Source organism: Pteropus medius, unplaced genomic scaffold (assembly GCF_902729225.1).
Source record: "Pteropus medius unplaced genomic scaffold, Ma_sr-lr_union100, whole genome shotgun sequence".
NCBI lineage: Eukaryota > Metazoa > Chordata > Mammalia > Chiroptera > Pteropodidae > Pteropus > Pteropus medius.
Window position 1 is genome coordinate 9,335,283 of NW_024340696.1, and position 17,905 is coordinate 9,353,187.

At 44.8% G+C, this 17,905-nt stretch overlaps 1 long non-coding RNA gene across 1 annotated transcript in view; it reads right to left on the bottom strand.

Annotated features, from left to right (window-relative positions):
- Positions 1 to 11,019: 11,019 nt before the first annotated feature.
- LOC120605524 (uncharacterized) overlaps positions 11,020 to 17,905 on the bottom strand; it is a 10,545-nt gene continuing 3,659 nt past the window's right edge. The window contains exons 2-3 of the long non-coding RNA XR_005653648.1: positions 13,533 to 13,650; positions 11,020 to 13,019 (exon numbers count right to left, since the gene is read on the bottom strand). This is a non-coding gene — a long non-coding RNA (uncharacterized LOC120605524). The remainder of the gene's footprint in view (positions 13,020 to 13,532; positions 13,651 to 17,905) is intronic.

The following is a 17,905-nucleotide window of genomic DNA, read 5'->3' on the forward strand; positions in this document are numbered from 1 at the left end:
ATGAAGCCAGCTCACCCCACCGTGCGGTTGGCAGTAGCTATCCCTCTTCTGTTGTGGGGAGAAATTTGAGAGGTGGAGATGGTGCAACTGGAGAGTCTGCGTTGGTCTGATGTAGGTCTGCAGCTCAGCTTGGGGGCATTGTCACTGTGGGAGAACACAAACCCATGCTGCCAGATGTTACAATTTTTTTTTAAGACAATCTAGAAACCTTTTTTGTTTGGTTTTGTTTTTTTTTTTACTAAGCAATCGCTATACACGGAGGCTTGGGACTCTACAAGCTGGTGATCTTGAGCAAGATCATTTGTTCTTCTCAAGCTCAGTGTTCTCAGCTGTCCAGTAAAAGGAAGGAAAAAAGAAGTACTATATCTTGTAAGGGTTTTGTGATGCTCACCTGTGATAGTTCATGCAGGATTTTTAGAATTGAGTCAGGCCAGCACAGGGTAAGTGATCAGAAATCATTAGCTTTTTGTTTTTTACTGGACACTGGAGGAGGCACTAGATTGGAATTCCATCTGTTTTGCCCAACTTGATTCGAAGCACAGAGTGTTCCATCTTCCAAGGCAAGGACAGAGGAGCCCACTGGAAGAGAGAGAGCCAGGGCCCGCTGGAAGTCTCTGGAGCTCTCTATGTGCAGGGATGAGAGAGGCAAGAGATACTGCAAGGAATTGGCCCAAACCACATCTGCTATAGACCTTTTCTGCTAGAGGGAAAATAAATGAAGATGAAAAACAAGAAGGAAGGAAAGAAGGAAGGAAAGAGAAAAAAAAAGAAGGAGAGAAATAAGACAGTAAAAACTCAAAAATAGTCAACATTTTAATTAATATATTTAGAAGAGGCTCTAAAATTCTGCTGTAGAGATATAAAACACTGCTAAGCAAAGGTCATGTTGGAGATTACGATTAATAATATTTAAAGATACTTAAAACATATTGTTAAGTTTGAAAATCAAGTTATAGAACAATGTGTATTGAATAAGACTAATAGTGTTTATGAATTTATACACATCCAACTAGAAAAAAGACTGGAAGGATAGCCAACGAAATATAGACCATGGTAATCTCTGGGTGACAGGATTGTGAGTGATTTTTATGTTTTGTTTCACTTGTATGAACCTCCTAAGTTGTCTTTCATAAATCTGCATAACTTGTGTAATAAGACAAAATGAGATGTGTTAAAAATCATCATTAGCTTTGTGAAGCTGCTAGTTACAGCCAAATCAGGAGTTTCAGATTCTTTTTCTAAACTTCCAGCAGGTGGCACAATGGCGATGTCGGCCTCTGGCCGTGTCACTGCAGGATTAACAGAATCTCGGATGCTTAGCTAGGTTCTGGCCAGGGCTGCCCATGAAGCAGAGGGCATGCTCCCTGGTGGAGAGGGGGCACTTGGAAGAAACCACCTGGACCCACGGGCTGCCGGCACACAGATCGCCAGCCTCAGGGTTCCATTCTTCCCACACCAGGAGAAACAACATTGTTAGAAATGCAATGAGATGCTGTTTCTCTCCCTCCCTCCACTCACTTCCTCCCCATAATTTGGCCTGGGGGAAAAATTCAAATTGTCTTTTTGGTGGGCATTTCTGGATTGGAGTGGATTTGCAGCATACCTAAGCCCTAATGGTTTTGAGGTCAACATGCCCTTCTGCTTGTGGTCAAGGAGAAAAGGAAGAAAGGGACAAAGGGACAAGAGGGGGAGGAGGGAGTAAAAGGACCATCACAGCTCATCTTGGCAGAGAGAAACTAGTAATCTCGTCCTGCCTGGTCCCAGAAGTTTTCACTTATCAATTTTTATTCCTCTTCATCTCTATTGTGATCCAGATGCCTTAACAGAGGCTACTGGCTTGCACGTGGCATTCATCTGGGTTCTGAGTAAGTGATCAAAGCCTTTGACCTATAGTAGCTTTCAATCTCAGACAACCTAGACAATCAGAAGGAACCACATAAAATGAAGGGGAACAGGGACCTGGCAATAATGATGTGTATATATGTAACTTCACCCTATAGATGTGCATTCCTGTTCTTTCTCTCTCTTAAACACACACACACACACACACACACACACACAGATCATACAACAACAACAGCAACAACAAGATAACCAACACGTATGAGACCATGTATCAGACAGTTTAGCTTAAAGGTCAAGAGCTTTAGAGTCACTCAGCCTGGATTTGAGTCCCAGCCCTGACACTTTCTAGTGTGTTACTTTGAACGAATTATCTAAATTCTCCGAATCTCAGCCTACAAGTCTCAAAAATGCAGAGGGGATTCGAAGATATTCTGCACATAGAGCTCTTAGTACAGTGCTGTCAGTGAGCATTACTCGGTACATGTTGGATATTATTGTTTTCTGAAAGCACGAGGGTAAAGCAGCAATTTGAATTGCCAGACTGGAGTTTGTTGATTGAAGGGAGATTTAATCTGGGACAGTTATTTCCAGTGACAACATTTTTTTGTAGCTGACATAATTTTTCGAAGTCGTTTAGTATGCTTCAAAGAAGACCTCAACAGTTTTCTTGTCAGAGGTTTTTGAAGTGGCTATCTGGGGGACATCTGAGTGACAAGTGAGCCTGGAAGGTTCAGGTGATCTTCAAACCTATTAGCAACCAGCATGTCACGAGCACCACTGACCAGAAAGAACCCTGGTCCTCGTGCTGGAGCACCATCCTAGAGAACCTCGAGCTATAATAGATTTCTACGAAGTGACTAAGCCCTTGTAATATGCACTAAGATAAAGGAACAGCACATCAGCAGCACCCCGGAATTCTCTCCCTTCCTGACAGCACCCCCAAGGGCAACCACCGTCCTGACTTCTAATACCTAAACGGGTTCTGTTTTCTAACTTTATATAAGTAGAACCATGTTTTCTATTTTGCGTCTGGCTTCCTGTGCTCGATGCTATGTTTGTGAGATTTATCCAGGTCGTGAGCAGCACTCTTTTCTATGCTGCCCTACCTTTGTGGTCATTGCTGTTCAGGACGCTGACTTTTTTGAAGCGTCCAGGCAAACTGTTTTGTAGAATGCCCTGTGATCTGGACTTGCCTGGCCATTTCCTCTGGATTAGACTCAGCTTAAACATTTTGGCCCAAGTATGACAAAGGTGAAGTTACATAATACTTCTCGTTGCATCTCAGGAGGAGGAATCTACAGTCAGTGTGTCCCATTATTGGTGATGCTAAGCTTGATTGCTTGGTTAAGCAGCTGTCTGGAAGATCTCTCTATTGTGAAGATACCTTACTTTTGTGTGTGTATGTGTGTGTGTGTGTGCGCGTGCGTGTGCGTGCGTGTGCGTGTGTGTAATTAACAAGTAAGGATACTTTGAGATTATGTAAATACCTTGGCGGCCAACCAACTGTTCACTCAATGATTTTAGCATGTATGGATGATCCCTGCTTCAGTCAATTATCACATTGAAGTTGGAATTCTCAGGAAATTCTCCTGTAGAACAAAAGCATCTCTTATGTATGTTCACTTTTCCTACCCTCCAGCCCCGACAAAGACAAGATGAACTTGTAAGTTACTCTCCCTCTGTTTCCTGAATTCCACTTTCTGCCTTAACTGTCCTATATTGTACGCCGGAAGGCTGACACCGAAACCTGTACCACTCAAGATTACCTTGCAATTAGGTTTCTGGTTGGGTGTGGCCCCTGGGAGCGTGTTACTGGGAAGATACTCATGGGCAGGAGGTGAGAGAGGTCGGGGTGTCCCAACCTCTCCCTGCGTCAGCTCTCATTGCTGTCAGTAGTTGCAACTCTTACCACCTGAGTCCTCACCTGGTGACTCTCCACCATGCAGCTCTCTTTGGCTCTAGCAGCAGTGTTTTTCTCTTTGGCCCTTCAGCCCTAGGACAGTAATAGTTTCCTCCTCTTCCTGTTTGTATACGTAACCTCTTCCGTACCTCTTAAATAGTCCCTTTACTAAAAAATCTCTTTATTTAAACCATCTGAGAAATTCTGCTTCCTTCAAGGACTCTGATTCAGTGAATTTAACTACAGATCACTAGTTTTGATCTGAATGGTGGGGTTTTAATTTTTCTACTGTCAATCAGCATCACTGACAAGACTGCATCCATCGGAGTAAAGACAATGTGCAGGAAGAAGCAGAAAAGAAAGGAAGAGAGCATCCTCCTGGTGATAGAGTTCCTGCATCCCAGCTTCTTTGAGTCTAGGCACACTCTAATTTTCCCTCAGTTCGAGTCCATGAACTAATAAAATCCACTTTTTCAAGGAAGCCAATCTAAGTCGAGTTTGTGTCATTTTCATCCAAAGAGCCCTGATATTTGGGGACAGCACTAAGAGTCAGCAGTTTGCATGTGCAAAGGGATTGGAGGCTCTAGACACATGCCATGGACTCTTCTATTTGCTTGAAGAATGTAGCACACCTATAGCTGTTTACTTCTGTGCTGGCTTTCTCTAGACACTTAGATAAAGTATTGAATGACTCACTATCTTCCATCTCTTCTCTGTCCAGTTCCTTGAAAGCGACCTCTACCTGGTTAAGTTGGGAGCAGGTCTTCGATGTGTCGTTCATTAGTCAAAGCAGAAACTGCAAGAAGGGAGAGTGTAGTGCTCCAGGGCTGGTCATAGTGGGCACCACGACCACCTCTGGGCCTGAAGGGTCAGTGAGAGGGAGCAGTATAGCCACTTGACAGGGGCTGTGACCATTGAGTGAAGAAACCAGAGGAATAAACACTCCAGCCTCTCTCTCGTTTTTCCTTCCTACCTCCTGCCATTGTTCCCAGTGGTCACGCCCAAAAGATCCACTCAGTTTATCCTTCCTGGCACAGAGTAGGGTGGAGAAGGGAGAATGGATGTGATGATATATAGCACGAGGGCTCTACTTATTCTTGATCTAAAATGTGCCATCACAACCAAACACACCAAATCCCAAATGGACTACAATATCGAGACACCTTAGCCTGGGATTTAAGGACCATCTTTGAGAGGAGCTAACTATTATAGTAGGGGGCAAGGTTTTCAATGCCAAGCACATCCTTGGACACATAACCTAACCCATCTGAGCCTCATCTGTGAAAGAGGATATTAATGGTACTTACCTCATAGGTGCGTTCAAGGATTAAGTGAGCTAACATCTGTGAAGCGCTTAGCACAGTGCTAAATATATTTGAGAATTTCATCAAGGTTCACTTTTATTAGTAGCATTATTACCTTTTCACTTCACTCTAGAGAATCTCAAGATAGAGCAAATTTCCTCAGAAAATATCTTGAGGTAGATACTGACTCTGAAGCTAAAACACTTGGGCTCAAATCTCGCCATAATATGTTCTTCCTCAGTGTGACCTTAATTTTTCTAAGCCTCAGTTTCCTTGCTCTAAAATAGAGCAAGGAAACACCCACTTCATAGACTTACATGAAGACCAAAGCAAATGAGATAAGTGTACAAGAAAATGTTTTCTAAAGTGCAACAGCACTCTGCTAATGTAAGGAATTATAATTATTAACCCAGCAAAGAGTGTTCTGCGGGAAACATTTTTCTGATGATCTTTGTTGCTGTTCTCTTGTTGACTCAGTGCATGTCAACAGATGACTCCATTTCAACCTAAATGTCCATTGCCCAGGCTAATTGCTAATTTAGACTTAAACTGTGCCCGACTCACGATCAGAATTCAAACCTTGGAACTCCATTAGAGATGCATATTGCTACATTTTCCTTCACTGAAATTAATCAGCTGCAAATGATTAAATTACTATATATAGTGTGAAACACAACAAAGCTGTAATTTTTATATAAATTCCAGAATGTTACATTATTTCCCTTCAGCACTGACATTGGAATAATTCCTCCACAATCATTGCTTTGTCTTCTGTAAAATAAAATTTTAAAAACCCATTGCTCTTCAAGCGTACCAAAGTCTGTGTTCAATATTTAATATGATTAATGTTTACTGTATTTGTTGTGGGGTTGTCTGCTAATTGTGGCGTTAAACCGCACCCCCTTCATCATCTTTGGGGGTTGAGGGATGTTGATTCAGAACCACAGTTGAAGAAAGTATCAATTAAAATTCAGCTCCATTGAACACATGAATCTTTTTTGTTGTTTGTTTGTGATGTCTGGCGTATCTGGTGGCAACAGTCTCCTTCTCTCCCCTTCTCCTAGCTGCAAGAACAGACTGAAATTCTAGGCAACTTCTCAGTGAGGGTGTGACCCAGGGTGAAGCCCCGGGTTTGCTCAATAGGCAAGTGGGGGCCAGAGGCACCCAGTGTGCAATCCCGGCAGCATACTTCTCTGTCAAAGCCCTCCACCACTGGAGTAGGACAGGGAACTAAAGAAAATAGGATGTGGCTTAGGCAAGCAAGGTGTCTAGGGACAAAATTTAAGGAGGCACTTGCATCATTCTGGAGCCCTAGTGCTTAAATTTTGTGCCCCAGCCCCCTCACTTGCTTCTTTACACTTCGTACCCCAGATGACTCATTCGCATCCCACGCTGATTAAGAGTACCACAGTGAGGGTCGGAAAACGTGAAATGATGACCCTGTGCGTCCTGGCACCACCGTGAGAGACCTTGGATTGGTCCCTTAACTTCTCTGAGTCTTTGTTTTCTTATGTATGAAATAGGAATGACAACCTCTGCAGGACTGAGACAGTGCTTTGTCAATGGCAGGGTGCTCTCCAGATGTGGGTGTCATTGTCGTCAAGTGGCATGTATTTCTCTGGCCTGCCTCCCCACTGCATTAGGTCTCCTGGCTCCCTTCTCAAAGTCCCTGTAGCCTTTTTGAGAAAACCCTGGACAAGGCTTTAGAAATGCTGAAAACCAATGACCCTCAACCCCCGGATGGCCTCCCAAGCCCGCTGGTGTTGCTGCTCTTTCCAGATGGTGGGGAGGAGTTCTGCTGGCTTCGAGGCCAAGCTGCTCCACTGTAGCCAGCCCACTTGGCAGCGGTGGAGTGATCTCTTCTCTCACCCTCTCCCATTCTTCTCCGTTCCAGAGGACAGCTGTGCTCCTCTCCCAGGGCCTTTCAAAAAATAGACGGACACCTCATTCTTCCAGCTTCTCTCTGTAGCCTCTTTCTCTGGAGTCCATACACAAGGATGTGGAGGCCGGCATCAAAGTCCTCTCTCTCCATGCCCTTGCTCCCTCTCCTCATCTTCCTCACCTTTGTGAATCTTGTCCTCAGATAAGTGATCGCTCCTTTCCACCCAAAGCTTGAGTCTACCCTAAAACTTGGCCACACTAAGTATTGATTGGGCACTCTCTGTTTGGGGGGCACATAGAGCCTGGCACACTCTTGACCCCAAAAACTCACATCCCACAGGGTATTTACTCAGGCCACCTGTACTTCACCAAGCCTGCCTCAAAAGATCTCCTGCGCTTTGTGGTACGGTGTTGTGTGTGTGCGTGTGTGTGTCTGTGTGTGTGCACGCGCTTGTTTATTAGGGAGAGAAAGAGAGAGATCGATCGCATTAATGTGGAGAAATATTGCCTGATAAATCTAAGTGAAGGATATATGAGATATATGAGCATTATTCATTTTACAATTATTTTAACTCTTCTCTAAGTTTAAAATTTTCTAAAATAAAAAGCTGGGGCAGGGAGGGGGTGGAATAGTAATAGTTTTAAATGATTTTTAAAATATCCCATGACACACAAATGGCTGGCATATTATTTATCAGCAATGGCCTCTACAACGAGTGCACACACTTAACTAACATCAAACAAAGAACAAAAAGCACAAATATTTCACATTCATTATGATCCCTAAACACAGGTAGAGTACCTCATCTGGTGACCAGACACAGAGATAACAATTTGTTCCTGGGTTCACAGAAAGACTGCTGTGCTGGGAATTAAGCTATAGCTTGGGATCCACAAAACCATACCCATGGGACTTTGGATGCTTAAGCGTTATTTTAATGGTAGGTGATCTTTATTACGCTCGCTGAATTTAGAGCCCAACTCACTTAAGCTGTGACATCACCAGCAATGATGACTAACATTAGAACCTTGTTTTTCCTTTAAAACATGCACTCTGGTTGGAGTAGAAGGAGGAAGAACATTCAGCTAGCTCTCCATCCTCTGGTATTTTCAGGCCGAAGCATGGATAGAAAATCCCAGAAGAGGGCAGATAAAAGAGGACACAGAGAGAAGCTTTATTTGTTTTTGTCTCCCTCTATTTCAAAATGGCACATTGGCAAGAGGCCGGCTGAAGAAGATCCAACGTAGATAGCAGATACATGAAGAAGCAATGGTTCTTACTCTCCGAGGTCATCCTTGCAAAATCCTTATGCTTCCCCTGGCCCCCATCCCTTTAGCTGCCAAAGCTTCACGAGGACATGAGCACCGTGGCTTCTTGGCACCCTGAGTCTGGGGAAGAGGCAGAACCTGCCTCTGACTCTCCAATCTTCCAATGCCAACTCAATAGACACTTTTGGTTCAGCCTAATTGTCAACCATCTATGAGCCACTCTCTAGCACACTGCTGGAACATAATAGATGCTCAATAAATGAATGAACTATGAAGAGAAGGGCTGCAGAAGAGGCCAAGGGGGCGGTTTTCATGGAAGGTTCTATTCAACCTGGAGGGCTTTCCTCTGGCTTCTGCTCAGAACCTAGCTCTGGAATCCTCGGTGCCATCCCGAGATCAGTAAAGAGGCATCTTTGGCATGGATATTAGCATTCTTCCCTCAAGTGACTCTGAAGGCAGCTGACATTTGCAAAGGGCCAGAGTAGGAAAGAAATATCATGGCTGTGTGGCAATTTACAAAGACAGACTAATTCTGAGTCTACGTGATATCCCCTGAGAGTTCTCGACTGATGGCATTTGTAGGGGACCGAGGCCTTGGCAGCATAAGAGCATAAGAGAGAAAGAGTAAATAAAATTGGAGTGTTTACTACTATAGTGAGTCCGATTTTGTGCTCTAAAATACCTGTACTGAGAGAGAATTAAGTGCTAGGTACTTTAAATATGTGATTCTCATAGCAATCCAATTAGATATCTCATCTTATAAATGAAGTGACTATAGTTTGAAGAGTTAACTTACTTAAATGTGATGCTTAATTTTATGTGTCAACTTGACTAGGCCATGGGAGGCTTAGATATTTGGTTAAGCATTATTCTGGGTGTGTCTGTGAGGGTGTTTCTGGATGAGATCAGCATTTCATCAGTAGACCAGGTAAAGCAGATCACCCTCCCCTAATGAGTGTGGACCTCATCCAATCCATTAAAGGCTTGAGTAAAACAAAACTGTACAGTAAGAAAGAATTCTCTCTTTGCTCGACTATCTTAAAGCTGGACATAAGCCTTCTACCTTTTAACTCAGACTAGTACTACACTATCGGCTCTTCTGGGTCTCTAGCTTGCCACTTACAAATCCTGGAGATCTCAGCCTCCACATCATGTTCCTTATAAAGCACCAGTTCCTTATAAAGCGCGCTCTCTCGCTCGCTCTCTCTCTCTCTCTCTCTCTTTCTCTCTCTTTCTCTCTGCCTATATATATATAGAAATATATATATAGTTCTTTAACTCAGTATTTATTCTGTGTGTGTGATAGCATTATATTCTCTGAAGAACCCAGACTAAAACACTAAGATTACACAGTTGTATTGCAGACACTCTTGGCTGCCCGCCTACCAACTATCCGGAGACACCCTACTCACCCTTGTTTGTAGAACCCACCTCCCACTGTGGAGCCCTAAAATGCCAAATACTCCCCTTCCCCTCTTCTATTACGTTCAGGGCACAAGCTTGCAACCGAAACCTTGCCATGGGGCCTACAGGAGAGTTTGCCAGGGGCTGGTGGGAAAGAGTTTCCTTCCTGAAAAAGGCTCCACCAAGGAGGAAACGGCTTCCTCCAGCTTTGCGGAGGATTGCACCTGCCGGGTGCCAGAAACTACAGCGACATCTGCGATCGAGAGGGAGACATTGCCTTTGTGCTGAGGAAGGCAGAGCAGAAAGAAAGGAAACATCTGAATCATGATGATACTGTAGAGCTGCTGAATGAACCAATCCTGAAATTACCTGCCTCCGTGTTTCTTACGTGACATAATATCTTTACTGTTTAAGTCCCCTTTAAATGTAAGTCTGTTTCCCAGAAGCATCCTAATCTAATTAGCTTTTACTTTTTTTAGATTTGACTTTCTCGGTAAAGTTCACATTAGAGGAGTTTCGTTTATCCAGTCAAAGGTATACTTATGGGTTCATTTAATACTTTCATCATTTACAAATAGTCCAGTGAAATGCTCAATATATCTATACCTTTATACATCCCTTCAACCTTTCGACCCTCCATTCCCCTTATCTGTCTGTCCATATGTCTGTCTGTCTGTCTGTCTGTCTGTATCTCTCTCTCTCTCTCTCTCCCTCCCAAATTACCTACCTATCTATCTATATGTTGTCAAAAATATTGGGGAAGTTGCAATTGCTGCACACTATAGCCCCTTCTGGAGAAGCACAATGAATATTAACGTGTTAGAACATTTGAGAAGTGCTAAGGTAAAGAAACTCCTTTAACTTTAAGTCAGTATTTCCTCGGTTATTGTCTTTTTAATCACAGAACTCTTTTTTTGAGCAGACATTTTAACAGCAAGCAGTTTGGGAAATGTGCGTGTGACCGGGTAACTATCTCTGTCCTAAAATCCCACACACGCACACATTTTAAGAGGGCAATTGTTCCCTCTGAAGACAACTCTTGTTATTCTGAAGCACTGAAGCAAAACTAGCACAGAGAGTCCACTTGGAATTTGCTTAGCAGATGTTTACAGATAGCCGATGTTAATTTCTACAGAAAAGATATATTTCTGGCCTTGGTTTACTATTTGTGATTCGCAACTACATTCTAGGAACCTCGAGCCTGGCCCGTCATCCTGCTTGAGCTAACCACATTTGACACAAACAGTCCCCTTTCATGGTGGGCCCTTCCCCTGTTTACACCATCCCCAGCCCAAGAGGCAATCTTGTGAGTGTGTTTTAACATAAACTTCAAATCGCATGCATACTAACACTACTTCATGAGCAAGAAATTACCACGTCTGGTTCATTGACATTTACTTCTAGGCACCATTTCAATCAGATTAATCCGTTTATCTAAATAATCTTCCACTCACTTCACAACATCAGAACTCACCAATACATTTTCTATTGATGCTTCCAACCTTCCTTTTTTTTTTAGACCGAGATGCAAGATTAAGTACTACCTGGAAGTCTGCAGACAGAATTCTTATCGGGGTGTAACGGAGTCCAAATAATAACCTTTATATTCCATCAGAGTTTGAGTAGGGCAGATGGAGATGTCATTGTCGGTCTGTCCCTAATAGCGCTGTTGGAGAAAGTGGCTTAGAAGTACATGCAGGAACAATAAGCCTTGTATTAGTCAGGATGGGACACTTATGCTGCAGTAACAAACAGCCCAGGAATCTAAGTGGCTGATAAAAAGAAAGGCATTAGATGTCCACCGTGGGTCAGCTGAGGGTCTACTCCATGTCATCTTCACTCAGGGAACAGACTCTATCTGGAACATTGCCAATCGTCATGACAAAGAGGAAAATGCAAGTATGGTGAGCCCTTCACTGACTCTCAGAGCTTCTACTCATAAGCGACCACATTGTTTCCACCCACATTTCATGCATCACGTGTGAGCTCATTGCCACAGGCCCCCTAACGCTGAGCCCCAGAGCTTGACAGGCATGTTCCCTTAGAACAGGCATCACTGGAAAAGCCACAGGCTTCATCTCACTGGGGCGGAACTTTCACTGCCATGTTTACCCTTCAGCAAAGAGCAGAGCCAAGCATATGCTCTCCGCGGACAGGCAGATCTGAAAGAGAGTAGACAATGGAGCTAACCTCCTGAATGCCTGGTCAGGTGAGAGGGCAGACAAGGGCCAGGCAAAAAACGGAATATTCCACTTAATAACTGGCTCCATTCTCAAGGGCTCCATTTCCCTTTTCTTTTGAGTTATAATTGACGTAATATAATGATACCGCATTAGTTTCAGTCCTACAGCCTAACGATTCAATACTAGCACACTCCTTCTCACTCTTGAATTCTTTCTTCTTGAACGAGTTCCTCACCTTCTTCATTGTTCACTTCCCCATCGTCCTCGCCTGCTTAATACTCCTCCAATAACCATGAATCAAGTCAAGAATGGCTCTTGGAGTTCCCGTCAGCCCTTCAACATTTACTGAACACATTTATTGCATGTCAGGCGCTGGTCAGAGCACAGTTCCCAGTGACTGGTGATAATTTTAAAAGTATGACAATGTACAAGGCCACCGCCAGCTCCAAAAGTGTTTCGCACAGATTAGAAATAGTTGCCCTTTCTGGGCAGATGCAGCCTTGTTGTCACAAAGCTTGGGAGGCAGGAAGCTCCTTTGTGTAAAAAAAAAAGTTCCCCTTCGTCTGAGTGGACACAGCCCATGCAGGACACACAGCTTGGCAAGCAAAGTGAGGAGTGGGTTTAGGCCTTGTGTGCCCCTCATCCAGGTGTGCTGGCCAAGCACAAGTGTACCCCAGATGCAGCATCCACAGTCATACATTTTCCTTAAAGACAGATGTGCTCTGTCGTAGGTCTTCTCTTCAAAATTCAAAACTTTGGAAACCACGGACTCATGGGAGGCGTTGTGTGGTAAGAAGCTCTCCGTTCAAGCAAAGGAAAAAGTCACTGCAAAACAACTTGGACCGGGGCAGGTACTATGTTAACATCAGTGCCCCTAAGCTGCAGCAATCTGCATGACATTACATCTCAGAACTGCCAGGTTGCTATGGTTATCACCATACCTATGTAATTACCTATGAAGTCTCTGTCTTTGTGACATATGAGGTCCATGGCATGCAGATATTCAAAAAAAGAAAGATTTTTGTGTCTGAGAAATGTACATGCCAGCAAAAATGCCATTGCTTGAATGCAGCTGCATGCACGCACAAAAATGTTTGTGCACACGGGAGAATCATTGTCTCTTGCATGCTTTGGTGATGAGATGCGCCACATGTGAAGGCCACACAGCTGCAGGGAGGCAGGCCTTGGCTCTAGATAAATCTGGACTTTCGCTCTTAGCCAGGATTCTTTCCGCTGTAGAAACAGAAAGCTGGTCTCAGTTAAAGGGGGGTATATTGGCTCACCTAACTGAGCATTCGTGTCAGGGACCTCTTGATCCTGGGGCTCGGTGACAGTATGAGGACCTGGCTTTCTCCCCACCCCCTAGGCTCTTCTGCTTTCCCGTGTGATTACCTAGCACAGGCTCTCCCCTTGTGAGGGCCTCGACCCATGGGCAGTCAGTCGACTGCCAAAGTTCTAGGTTTGCATCCACCAGGAAAAAGAAAGCTTATCTTTTCTAACAATTCAAACAAAGTTCTGGGCCTGGGTCTTATTAGCTGGAATTAGACCATGTGCCTGTCACTCTGTACCAGGACCATGCCCGACCTGGAGCAGAGCTGTAAGGGAAGGTTAGTTCTCTAGAACAAACAGGATCAAGGGATGTGGTCAGCCAAGCTTACTTTCGTTCCTCAAAGGAGTGAGTTCTAAGAAGTTAGTCCCCAAAGAGACATTATCTATGCTGCTTCTTTTCCCGTTGCCTCCACCCACCTTCTCCCTGGTCTGTTCTCCCTGCTGCTCCACCTCCTCTGTGCTCTGAGGTGCTGCTTCTTGGGGACTTCTCCACCAGGCCACTGATGGGATCCAACAATGGGAGGCACAAGCAGACCTGAAGGAGGGAGGAGAAAGAGGTGCTGGGGATCTCGCTCCTTCTCCCTCACTCTCCCTCTCCGCTCCACGGTCCCAGGACCCATTCTCACTGGGTGCCAGTCATACTCCGCCCCCTCTCCCCGCCCCCTCTCACTCCTCCTCCCTTCAGCTCTTGAAGGAGTAATAGCTTCCTGCTGCTGTCATTTCTGGGCACCTCAATGCCCTTTTTTGTTCCCTGTCCATATATCTGTATCATTGTCCCTACAAACCTTTTCATTAAAACCAGGGGTCAGCAAAATTTGGCCCACAGGCCAAATACTTGCCTGCCAATTCATTTTTGTAAAGACAGTTTTACCAGAATACAGCCAGACTCATGATTTGGTCATTGTCTACGGCCAGTTGTGACAGAGACTGTACGTGACCCGCAAAGCCAAAAATATTTCCTATCTGGCCCTTCACAGAAAAAAACTTGCCAACCTCCAGGCAAACCATCTAGGGCCCCTAGTAGTTTCCTACTGGGGCCCTGTCTCTCACATCTCCTTATATAATAAAGAAGAGAGCATTGCTTTTGCTATGAGATTTGAATGTAAAAGATGGGAAGAAACAAATATAAAGGTCCCACCCTGCTGGCTCAAGGGGAAACCACACAAGCGAGAGAGAGGCGTAAGGATCTTTTTTACACAGTGAACCCCGCCCTCTCCCAGTCCTGGAGTTGAGGGGTCTCAAAGCAGCAAGTATGCCCAGTCCAGGCACCCTGGCAGCATACCTGAGTGCCCCGACTTCCTCCAGGCACGCCAGCGAACAGGAAAATCAATATGTACAGAACCAAACCGAAATGCTGGATGAAAAAGATGAACTTTGCTAGGTTTAGAAAATAAAAATGTTCTAAACAGATCAACAGTAAGCAAAGCGCTTTGATTTGTACCGTTTTCCAGTCCATAAAACCCTAATATCTGCCGACGTGTCATTAAGAGCTTCCATGCCACCCGTCGTGCCTGCTGCAGCTTGAACGGATTGCCGCAAAGACGTGATCCGAGCCGCAGCCCCGATCTTTGGCGATGTTTTACGTGGGTGCTAAATGGGGGAGAAGTCTGCTCAATCATGAACAGAGCACTAGTTTAGGGGAAAAGTAAATGCTGGAGTTAAATGAACAATATCTATCACTCAGCAGTGAGTTATTCCAGTCAATCAAAAAAAAAGTAAGCGAAGACCATTTATTGGAGCGAAGAAAAAATAAATAAGAACAGCAATGACTATATGTAACCTAATTCTTTGTTTTTCAGAAACAGGGAGGACTTGTGCTTTGAATACTATCTTTGGTGAAACAAATGTTCAAATTATGTCGAAAATGGTTCATTTGGACTCCTAGCCCTTTGCAATCCCCAAACTTAGTAGCACTTCAGTTTATGAAATCCCTCACTAACACAGCAAAGCCTCATCCGCTGCTGTTGCACTCATTCTGGTGGTGGCCCCCAGAAGCTTTCTGAATGATCAGCCAAAGTTGCAGGAACTACACGGGACTCTGATGATCTCCATTCTGTGACTGCAAGGAAGAGGGAAAAGCTGTGGACAGGAAATCAGCAACCCCGAAGGAGATTGTCGGCTGTGTTGCTGAGTAGCCGTAGACCAATTGTTAAATCCCTCTCTGAGCCTCAGTCTCTTTATCTGTGAGATGGGACCAATACTCTCCTCCCTAACCCCCCATAGGACCCCACCACCCAGGACTTGTAAATTCGCCCATTCCAGTTTGATGAATATTTACTAAGCACCTTTTATGCGTCAGAGGGCACTGGGTGAGGATGGAAATGCAGCCCCTGCCTTCTTGAAGCACACAGGCAGAGCAGAGAAAGGCCAGTGGCAATGCACTGTGACAGCTCTAGGACAGCCATGGAGACAGGTCTTTGAAAGTACCCAGGTAAGTCAGAAAGAGCTTCTGGAAGGAAGGGATCTCTAAACATATTCTGAAGAACAAGTCAAGAAGGGGAGAAGGGAGAATATTATCGCTATAAGGAAGAAGAGAGGGACAACATGAGCCCTTAGAGGTACCAAAAGCATTTTCGAATCCCAAGATTCAAGGTGGGGGAGGCAAGAGGCCTGGGAAGGAGGGAGAGCTAAGCAGGACCCAGATATCAAGGGCCCCCTGGTCCTGCTGCGGCATCTGGACTTTACTTCGAAAGCAATGGGAAGCCTACTGAGGGGTTTCTGTTGGGGGAGGTAACCTGATTCTATGTGCTTTGGGAAGGCCATCCTCACTCTCCAACAGCTGCCAGATGGAGAAGGAGTTAAAGGGGAGATGGAGGCAGAGAGACCAGAAATCCAGGGAGAGGTGGCAGCCGATGAAGGAGAATAGAGGAAGTGGGGCTGAGGGGGAATAGGCAGATGTGAGAGGCACGGAATTGACAGGACAACTTGATAGATGGGAGAGAAAAGGGAGGAAGGTGGCAAGAAGGGCACTAGGCTTCTGCTTGCATAAAAAAGCATATGCTAGTTCCACTCACTGAAAGGGAGCATGCTAGAAGTGGTGCCTGACACAAGGCAAGGTACCCAGCAGGTGCTCAGTAGGTGTTTGTTGACTCAAAGCAGAATCTTTATTCTCCTAGCTTCATTCTCCCCCACCTTTGTTACCTGTCATCTCCCAGCCCCACACACACACATTGCCCCCACCCACTCTACCTCATCCCGCTCATCACTGCCTGGTAAATCTTTTTAAAACACCAATTTGTCTGTCAGATTTAAGTGGCTCATTTAAATGGCTCAGGATTTCCCCAGGCACCACTCAAAGCCCCTCTGCTCGGCCTCCTTAATCCCTCTCCCCATACCAAGCTAGCCTGTTTCTGCTCTGCTTCAGCCACGTTGTCCAGACAGTCACTCCCTGACCTGCTGGCCTCTAGGCTGTCACTGAGGCAGTGCTCCCCACTTGGAGCAGCAGCTTTTCCTTCGTTCTGCCATTGCAAATTCAAATCAGAGAATCACAGTGGAGACTAGGAAAAAGGAAAGCAATTCTTTCCATTCGAAACGGGCTTCATTCTTTGACTCTAGGCAACACATAGGGTCTGTGGTTGAGGAAGTTGCTAGAGAGGAGAAATAAGAAGTAAATTTATCTAGATTATAGACAAATTGGCTAATAAGATATGTCTTAATACATTCTTCTCATACATTCCAGACCCTTGAAGTCCTTTTGATGTTGAAATATGTTTTTTAAAGCATGACTGGATTATGATTGTCAGAAAAAAAGCTGTTTTCTTCCAGGCCTTAAGCTATAAAAACGGCTATTTCCATTCTCTGTACAAATGAACCCACTTTAGTATGTCCCGCTGGGAAATGAAGGCAATTGCTTTATGCCTGGGAATTACCAAAGATTTACTTGAAAGTGCTACCTCACACTCAGTGGGAAATAAATATAAATGAAAAGAAAAACAATTAGCCCAAATGCGTCAACCTCAACAGTGTTGATTGGTTGGTTGGCTGATTTTAAAAGCCCATTTTTATTTCTAGAATCAAAAGTGGCAAAAACAAACAACAAACGCCCTAGTAGTTATAGTTCTCAAAAAGCCCAGGGAGCAAGCACAGACAGGATTACTTTGAAGGCCATCCACCTTTGTGTTTGAGCCCCAGGCAGGACCCTAGGCAGACCGCCCAACTGGACAAATTAGGCCTTCGCATTACAATCCCTCAGGCCAAGAAAGCTACAAAGCCCCCTGAAGCAACCAACAGATCCAACTTCTGCTGTCTGTCCACCAGGCTTCCCCTGTGGAACACAGCAGGCCTCCTGCCCCAAACGGGCTTCACTCCTCCAGCCACTAGGGTGGGGTTTCCCAAATTATGCTTCGGGAATCACCTGCACCTGCATTAGAATCCTCTGGACCCTTTTTTATACCTGCAAATGCATGGTCCCTGTCCCACACGCACTGAGTGCACATCTGTCTCTACAGGTGGGTTCACTCTCCAGAACCATCAGTGTGGGCAGACCAGCAAGGCTTCTCTCTTCTCCCAGTCCTCTGGTGTTTTCCTTCCATTGTTCCCTTATGCATCTTAGGGTCTTCGGTCCAATGTTTTATTCTAAAGGTCCTTGCAATTCTACTGTCCTGCAATTTTACTGTGTCCCCCCAGTAAACTTTCTCCCCATCCACCTCAATAATGCTGTCAAGTCTCTTCCACGCTCTTCAAAACTACAGTTTTCTAATAACCAATCCCACGACCTTGTAGCATTTGACCTAGATCCTAATTCTCTAAGGACTGAGGCTGCCAAATGAGAATTCCCTCCTCCTCTAGGT